The 8,730-nt window shown below is 47.8% G+C and overlaps 1 pseudogene; it reads right to left on the reverse strand.

The window, feature by feature from the left end:
* Nucleotides 1-3,444: 3,444 nt before the first annotated feature.
* On the reverse strand, nt 3,445-8,121 carry LOC112860862 (large ribosomal subunit protein uL30 pseudogene; annotated as a pseudogene).
* Nucleotides 8,122-8,730: the final 609 nt, after the last annotated feature.

An 8,730-nucleotide genomic window follows, 5' to 3' on the forward strand; every position in this document is an offset into this window, starting at 1 on the left:
TTCTAGATGGATCCTGGAAAAAGCGTGTCTGACAAACCAACAAACTCCCCAGGTGATTAGGTGACAAATATGATCTGTGGCCCCACATTGAGAAATACTGACTTAGGGAGAGGGGATGAAGGCTGGTGTATTTGGTTTTCTTAAGAACACTCTCAGGCACCCTATCAGCATCCTGGGTGAAGAGAATTTACAGTTTAATGGAAGCTGGAGGGAGGAAAATCAATTTCAGTGCACCAATCTCAATGTTTGACTAGAGCGAGTGCCGAGGATGTCCCAAAAGGTTTGTCCTCATATATCACAAAACCGCAGGCACCTCCATGCATAGCTTCAGCCCATCAAGAAGCATTTTACACTCCACAGGCCAAGGCAGCCCCATATCTGGAACACTGTCAGAAATGCTGAGAGCCTTCCAGAGCCTTCCACCTGAGGTTGGGGGCATGGAGCAGCTGGAATCCTGGCTCACCTTTGCTTGGGCCCCTCGTGGTCTGAGAGGGAAGCTCCAAAGATGGAGGGTTGCCTAGGGGTTCTACCTGAGGGACGTCGTATAGGTGGGATACTCCATGAATACTCCCTCGTCACAACCAGGGTTTCCCAGCTGATTAAAATAGTAGGGATGTGTTCAGGTGCTCTCCTGGACAATAGAAAAATAGGCCCACGCTAAACAAAAGCAGAGGCAGATCTGCTTCAGGGAGGAGTCATCTTGTTTTGAGTTAAGAATTAGCATTTCGTTTCCTTGTTTCACTGGGTAATCATTAACCACCCTAACTACGGGGAGAGAGCACATTATCACACATGGTCCTGGGCAAAAGAATGCTGGGCAAAGGGGGAGGGACACAGAAGAACGATAAGGGGATCCAGGAGGGGGGCTAGGTAGCCAACCCCACTCAAAGTCTTGGATGTGGTTCCTCTTGGCACCTTACTTTCCCCTCATTAAGAGGAGTCATGCTGGCTGTCCCTGCACCATCGGAGGTTAAGTAGATCATGTTGTCCACCAACCAACCATTCTGGCTGCAAAGAATGGAGATCAGAAGACCTTTGCTGATGCCACAACCCCTCTTGAAGGATCGAAAGACCATGACAAAGCAACAAAATCTCCTCATGAGCAAACCATGGCTCTCAAGAGGACTGGAGGTATGTTGCAGTGAAGCAGTGTTAAGAAGACATTCAAGAACTGAATGAAGGCTCAAGACGTTGGCCAAGGCACAGCAGGGGTCGGGCAGAGGCTGGTAGCAAAAGAACAGAGAACTTCATATATCACTGGAGGAACATCAGTAGGCTTTGGGACTTACAAGGAGCAAGTACTGACAGCAGTACTTGTTCAGGTGTTCAGGTTGCTAATGGCTAGTCGAAAGGATGACCTTGGTATAATAAGGAAATTTAATGAGCATCATTCTAAGATATTACGAGCCCAGGCTGACCAGGTAACAGAAATAGCAGCCGTAATGAAGAAAGCCATTGAGATTGGTGAACATCAGGGTGGCAGGAAGTCAACATAAATAGGAAACCAAGGATTTAAGAGAAATCCTTCAAGGGGCGCCCAGGTGGCTCAGTCGGTTAAGCGGCCGACTTTGGTTCAGGTCATGATCTCACAGTTCGTGAGTTCCAGCCCCGCATCGGGCTCTGTGCTGACAGCTCACAGCCTGGAACCTGCTTTGGATTCTGTGTCTCTCTCTCTCTCTGTTCCTCTCCTGCTTGCGCGCGCGCTCTCTCTCAAAAATAAAGACTAAAAAAAAAATTTTAAGAGAAATCCTTCAAACTCAAGATTCACATTTTAGCCTCCTAAAAGATGATGCATAAGAAAGTAGACTCTTTGTTAAGTGTCAGTCTATGTCAATTCTTGTCTGAGCCTGAGAAGAGCTGGACGTATCTGTGATTAATGGAACGGATTGGAGTGGGTTAATGGAATTAATGGATTCATGGATGGAATAATAATGACTGATAAAAAATCACCCTCTGAATCACTTATTACTTTTAGATTATGTATAATACACTGGCAAATGGCATTTTTAAAGGGTTGCATATGCATATATGTATGTATGCATATGCATAGCAAATAAACTTATTCTCATTAAAATATAATTAAAAAATTTTTTTAATGTTTAGTTTTGAGAGAGGAAGAGAGACAAAGCACAAGTGGGGAGGGGGCAGAGAGAGAGGGAGACACAGAATGAGAAGCCGGCTTCAGGCTCTGCACTGACAGCAGAGAGCCCGATGCAGGGCTCGAACTCACGAATTGAGAGATTGTGACCTGAGCTGAGGTCAGCCGCTTAACCGACTGAGCCACCCAGGTGCCCGAATTTAAAAACAATTCAATAGGTGCATAGGTGAGAAGTTCTCATGATGATATCACAGGGCAACTGCATGTTTACTTATTGAGGGATTGCTGTTTTCCAAAGTAGCTGCACCATTTTATATTCTCATCAGCATTGTAGGAGAGTTTCAATCTCTCCACATTCTTGCTATTGTCTCTTTTTTTATTATAACCATCTTATTAAGTGTGAAGAGGTACCTCATTGAGGTTTTGATTAGCATTTCCTTAATGATTAATAATATTATGCATCTTTTCATGTATATATTGACCTTCTTCATATATCTCTTTGGAGACGTGTTTGTTCATATCCTTCGCCCATTTATTAAAAAATTTTTTTTAAATGTTTGTTTATTTTGAGAGAGAGAGAGAGAGAGACAGAGCATGAGCAGGGGAGGGGCAAAGAGAGAAGAAGACACAAAATCTGAAGCAGGTTCTAGACTCTGAGCCATCAGTACAGAGCCTGACGTGGGGCTCACACCCACGAGTCAGATCATGACCTGAGCCAAAGTCAGATGCTCAACCGACTGAGCCACCCAGGCACCCCTCCTCTGCCCATTTTTGAAGTGGCATATGATTTTGATGAACAAATTCATCTTCTTGTTATTGAGTTGTAAGAATTCTTTACATATTCTGGATACAAGTCCATTAACAAGTGATTTGCAAGTATTGTCTCTGAATCCATGGGCTGTCTTTTTTCTCTCTCTCTCTTCTTTCTGATTGTATTTCAAGTTCTCTCCAAAACAAGGCCCTAGGAACCCCCAGCTTCCAAGTATACCCCTGGGCTTGGTCCACTGCTGTCTTGAATTCATGTTTGTATATTCATCCACCAACACTAAACCCCAGGAGAAGAGATGTGACAAAGCAGGACCCCCCTCTATGGCAGGAGTCCTTTGCTGATTTCAGAGGTGCCAGTGGCAGCCAATATGGAAAACACACTGGAACTTTCCCTTGGAGCTGGGCTGTGATGGGAAGCCGATGGAAGAAGATGCTAGGGACGTCATCGTCTTTTCCCTGACCCATTCCCTGCAGCTTCTGAAGATATAGCAGAAAACAATATTCTTTGAAGTTACTGTATAAGAATTCCCCAAAGCAAAAACGCATGCTTCCAACTCACTGTTTCAGAAAATCGGGGTCTAGTTCAGCTGCTGAATGAGCTGACTGATGTGTTCACCTTGAGAGCCAGGTGAGCCCATCCCCTTGAGGAAGCCCCCTCTGTTCTCCATAGCATGATGGGCCACTGAGAGATGGACAGGGCGCAAGAGGCCTGAGGTTACCTGGAAACTATTCCCTGAAAAGGCAATCTCATGATTGAGGTTTTCTAAACAAATAACACCAAACTTTCCCAGGTGCTCCCCGGTCACTGTAATCTATCAGAGAGATGCTTTTATTCTTGACCTTGGCCCGTCTATGTTTCAAGATGAGTTCTCAGACAGACTTCAGATTTGGAAATCCCCAGGTCACATAAGGTTCCACTATCTGTAGCGTTTTTATGGTCTGGGGGATCACTTTGACAAGACATCACTGAAAATCTTCTTCAAGGGGAAGGCTTGCAATGAGCCTCCGCACCAGTAAAATCACCCCATTAACCCTCTGGATGCAACAACAAAGACCACAGGATGCTTATCTGGCACTTCGAAGACATGAAGCTTCACTTTTAGTCGTCATCTTCGGTGTGCCTTGTCACGTTATTGCTGCCAGGAATTGTGTAGCAACAATTCCAGTCACTTAAACTTGACCTCTTTCCTTTTTCCCTTCTTCTGCTCCTTCTTTTTCAAAAGTGTCTGCTTTGCTTGAGTGGCTTTGAAGGCTTGATAAGCCTTCCTTTTTTTTTTTTTTTTTCCAGATTTTCTAGAACCAAAGGGATCTTGCTTCTTCGCTCTTGCTCTGTTGTCTTTCCCTTTTTGTACTTTCTTGTTGGTATTGTTTGAATTATAAATGTTTTTAGTTTTGATGAGGTCCAATGTACCTACTTCTTTTGTTTCTTTTGCTTTTAGTGTCATATTTAGGAAAACATTGCCAAACCCAGGTCATTAAGGCGTACTCTTGTTCTTTCTTGTAAGGGTTTTATAGTTCTAGCTCATACATTTAGGTCTATGATCTCTTTTTTTTTTAATTTTTTATTTATATTTGAGAGAGAAAGAGAGAGAGAAAGAGAGACAGAGGGTGCACACAAGCAGGGGAGGAGCAAAGAGAGAGAAAGAGAGAGAGAGAGAGAGAGAGAGAGAGAAGGAATCTGAAACAATCCAAGCTGTCAGCACAGAGCCCGACGCAGGACTTGAACTCACGAGCTGTGAGATTATGGCTTGAGCCAAAGTCAGATGCTTAACTGACTGAGCCACACAGGTGCCCCTCTAACGATCTCTTTTTGAGTTGATTCTTTGTATATGGTGTGAGGTAAGGGTCCAAGGTCATTCCTTTGTATATGGATACCAAGTTGCTTCAGCATTATTGTGGAAAAGACTATTCTTTCCCCCAATGAATTATCTTGTCATCTTTGTCAAAAGCACATTGGCCATAAACATAAGGGCTTATTTCTGGACTCTCAGTTCTAGTCTATTAATGTGTCTGCCCTTATACCAGTAGAGCATTGTCTTGATCGTGACAGCTTTGTAGTAAGTTTTGAAATCAGGAAATGTCAGTCCTCCCAACCAGCTGTTCTTTTCATGATTATTTTGGCTCTTTGGGCCCGTATGACTTCTAGGATCAGTTTGTCAATTTCTTCAAGAAAAGCCAGCTAGGATTTTGCATCGGAAGAGTAATTTGGGAAATATTGCCATTTTAACAATGTTAAGTCTCAACATCTTACCTTTGACAGAATCATTGAGTACACCTGTTTATCACTAGTGACCTATTACCTCAAGGAAGGAAGGAGACAGAGCACAAATCTAGTATCTTCCTTTCATCTACATTCAGATTATGACACTGAGAAAGCTATGGAGACGCCACCTTTGAAGCAAACAGATTGTGCTTTGATTTTTAAAAGAAACTGGGAAAGATTGACGGAAAATCTTCAGCCTTTTAAGCGTCTCCGTCAGTTTTTTTTGGGGGGGGGGAGTTGTTTTTGTTCTTTAGCTCCCATCTGTGTCTGAACGGTGCTAGTTTTTCCAGAAAGAAAGATAATGGACAGACTCTGGTCGTCCTCAGTGGTTGGTAATAAAGAATCCCTGGCACCCTGGCAGGGTGGAAGGATGGAACTCTGAGCTGTCAGCACAGAGCCTGACGTGGGGCTCGAACCCACGAACCGTGAGATCATAACCTGAGCCGAAGTCGGCCGCTCAACCGACTGAGCCACCCAGGAGCCCCGTTTTATTTTTTAATCCAGACACTGTGGTGTGTTACTCGTCTGTTACAGGTCAATGTGTGTAGCTCCCGGGAGAAAATTGCTTTTCCCTGAAAACTTGTTGGCCCTGGATACAAATAAGCAGCCTGCTGGAGTGAGGCCGAAAACTCGAGTGGAGGTTAAGAGCGTGAGTCCATCTGAGCCCCCCACTTGGGTGAGCAGGGGGTAGGTATAGCTGGTACACCGCAGGGGGAGAGATAATCTGCTCTCCCTGCACCTTAACGACACAAGACTCTGAGACACAAGACGTGCGAATTTGGTTGAGTTTGTAGAAGCCACAGTGCCTAACCCCATCTGGAGGTGTTGATGTTTTTGTCTCAGGCTTGCCAGTGTCCGTTCAATCCAGGCACAGACCTTTCCTCCTCACGTGCCCTCCTCCCCAAAGCCAACCACCTTGTAATTCTTAGAATGGGAACTTCTTACCCGGGCTCTGCACCGGGAGCCCTTTGACCTTTTCATCTCTCAGCTGGGTAGCTGATGGTGGAGATGCTTCCAGGAAGCCCCCCCTGAGACTTACTCCGGGCCCCTCAGAGGGCTTGGCGAGGAGGCAATGAGGTCGAGAACTAATGAGATGCTGGAAGCCTATCTGTAGTCTTTGGGTGCAAGTCTTTGGGTGTAGTCTTTGGGTCCCCTCAGGGACCAGAGTCAGGGCCTGTATGGTCACCATGCTTGGTTCCACTCCAAGGGTCTCAGTCTGAGCTGAGGATTTGGGATCTAGCCACACACACTCTCTTGAGAATTTTTAAATGCCCTCATCGTCCCAATAACCAGATGTGTTGTCAACAGAGTGATTTACACACGACCAGACGATTACCTTCTTTTCCTCTCTGGAAGTGGGATCTAGGAAGAAGGGCCAGACCCATCAGGGAGGGTCTGAGGGTCAGGCGGTCGGGGTCTGGCTTTCTGGAAGCCACTGCAGTGCTCCCTGGGCACCTCAACTGCACGCTTAAAGGTGGGAGCACCAGCCCATTGAGGAACACTGGTCCCCGGAAGTGTGCCGCAGTCGGGTAGACCAGGTGTCTGATCAGGGTTGGGAAGCAGGGTCCTCAGTGAGAGGGAGCAACTATGAGTTTCCACTAAAGTAGAGATTTTGGGTGTGTCTTTCCAGTTGCCGACCAGTAAGGAGCCTGAGCATTGGTTGAACCGACGTTTAAATTTTTTTTTTAATCTGTACCTGTTTTCATAAAACCAAAAGTTACCTAGGGAAGATCAGACTGGCTACTCCATACACAGTGAGCCATGAGCAGGCACTGGGTTCCGGTCCAATCACAGGGCAACGGTGGTGATAAAGAGAAACAGCCCCTGCTCTCACGGGCTGGTGGTTGTCGAAGGTAGAGAAACGGTAAAGTTTACCCCTACAGAAACAGGGGGTTCCTGTAGAATTGTCTCACCGAATCCCCGTGAGGGGAGAAGTCCCATCTTCCAAATGCACACAGGGAAGCTGAGACTTCAAGAGGCCAGGTTAACCACCTAGACCGTGTGGAAAATTATTGGTGCCATCTAATTCAATTCCGGGCCATCTGACTCCAGATCCCGTGTTCTTTCCAGAACCTTCCTCCGGCCCCTCATTTTACAAATGGTCTCCGAACGCTCTCCGAAACCCAGACACTTCCACGGGGCTGTGTGTGGAGAAGCTGTTTCTGTTTTTCTTCCTCGCGGGAGTGGGTAACGGTGGGCCTGCCAGTGCCCTTCTAAAAGGGAAGTCAGGCAGCAAGGCCTTGTTCCAAGGTCAGGGCCCCAAGGAGAAAGTCCTTCCACCCCAAGGGCGCTCCAGCACTTCTCCGGCTGTGCCTGGCTGGCTCCCTCCTGCCGCCTCCCTGCCTGACAGACAGGGCTCTCAGGGTCCCAGCTGTCCCCATGACACCCTGAGGGTCGCTGCTATTTTTAAACCCTTTGAATCTGACAGGTGAAGAATTGCCGTCATTTTCACACTGAATAACATTCATTATTTGTTATCTGTGGTGAAAGACCCCACTGGCTACCCGGGTACTTCCTTCTAAACCAAGCCAAGGAGGCCCTTTTAACACTGAGAGGGAAGAGCCCCCGGTTTTACACCTGCCGAAGTGTGACAATGAAAGGAGGAGGGGCCTCTCTGTTGGGGGGGAGGGGAAGGGCCTCGCTGACTCAGGGGGAGGGCCCCGAGTCCTGCCCAAGAAAGAACCAGGCTTAGAGAATATCTACGGCTGTCGGCTGTCGCATCAGCAGTTGGGAATGATCCTCTGCGTCTCGAACGTGCTCGCGGGATGAGGAGGGTGACTCCACAGAATAATAAGGGTTCTTCAGTTCAGTGTGGCTGCTACAGAGGAAAATCACGTGTCTAAGGGGTCTGCAAGCCCGCACATGTTTCATGCCCCACATCTGAGCGGCTTCCTCTTGCCCACCGCTCATGTGGCACAAACCCAGCCACCTCCCAGTAAGTGTGTGTGAGATTGTCAGGAGCCCACCTGACCAGGTGGGAGAACTCACCCATCGGGGACTTGCTGGTCCCCTGTGGCCGGCCTGGGCGGCCCGGATGGAGGGGTCTTGCTGCAGCCGCGTGGGGCGCCGAATTCAACTCCTGGCCCTACTTTTCCGAGAGCGGGGGTTTAGCCAGGTGTCCCTAACACCCCAGCTCTCCTGTCTCTGGCCGGAGACTCAGTTCACACAAATGGTTGACATCGGCTTTCATCTACCCCAGGGGCCCCGGGGACACTTGACTGGGTGCTTTTGTAAAGCACCACACAGCTCAGAGCGTGCTCTCACTCGTCGGCTTCCCAGGCTTGGTCTGACAGCACAGAAACAGATTTGAACTTCACACACTGTGCCTTGGGGCTTGCCGGCTGCAGAAAGAGTGCAGGAGGGGAACAGCCGGCAGAAGGAGACGCGATGGTCCTTCTGAAATCTGGGGCGAGTCTCAGCTCTCCTCCTGCTTTTCCCTTCTCTGCTGAGGCCCCTAACAGACGTGGCTGCTCCACTCACAGCCACGGTGAGTACCGTGGACAGAGACACCTGTTAGGGAACTCTGCCAGACCACCTGCTCAGGCCCGCCAACGGTGCGGGGAGGGGAGAGAGGTGGCTATCCCCTGCGGAAGTCCTGGGA

This window comes from Puma concolor, chromosome A1 (genome assembly GCF_028749965.1).
Source record: "Puma concolor isolate L17-30 chromosome A1, mPumCon1.1.hap2, whole genome shotgun sequence".
Taxonomy (NCBI): Eukaryota; Metazoa; Chordata; class Mammalia; order Carnivora; family Felidae; genus Puma; species Puma concolor.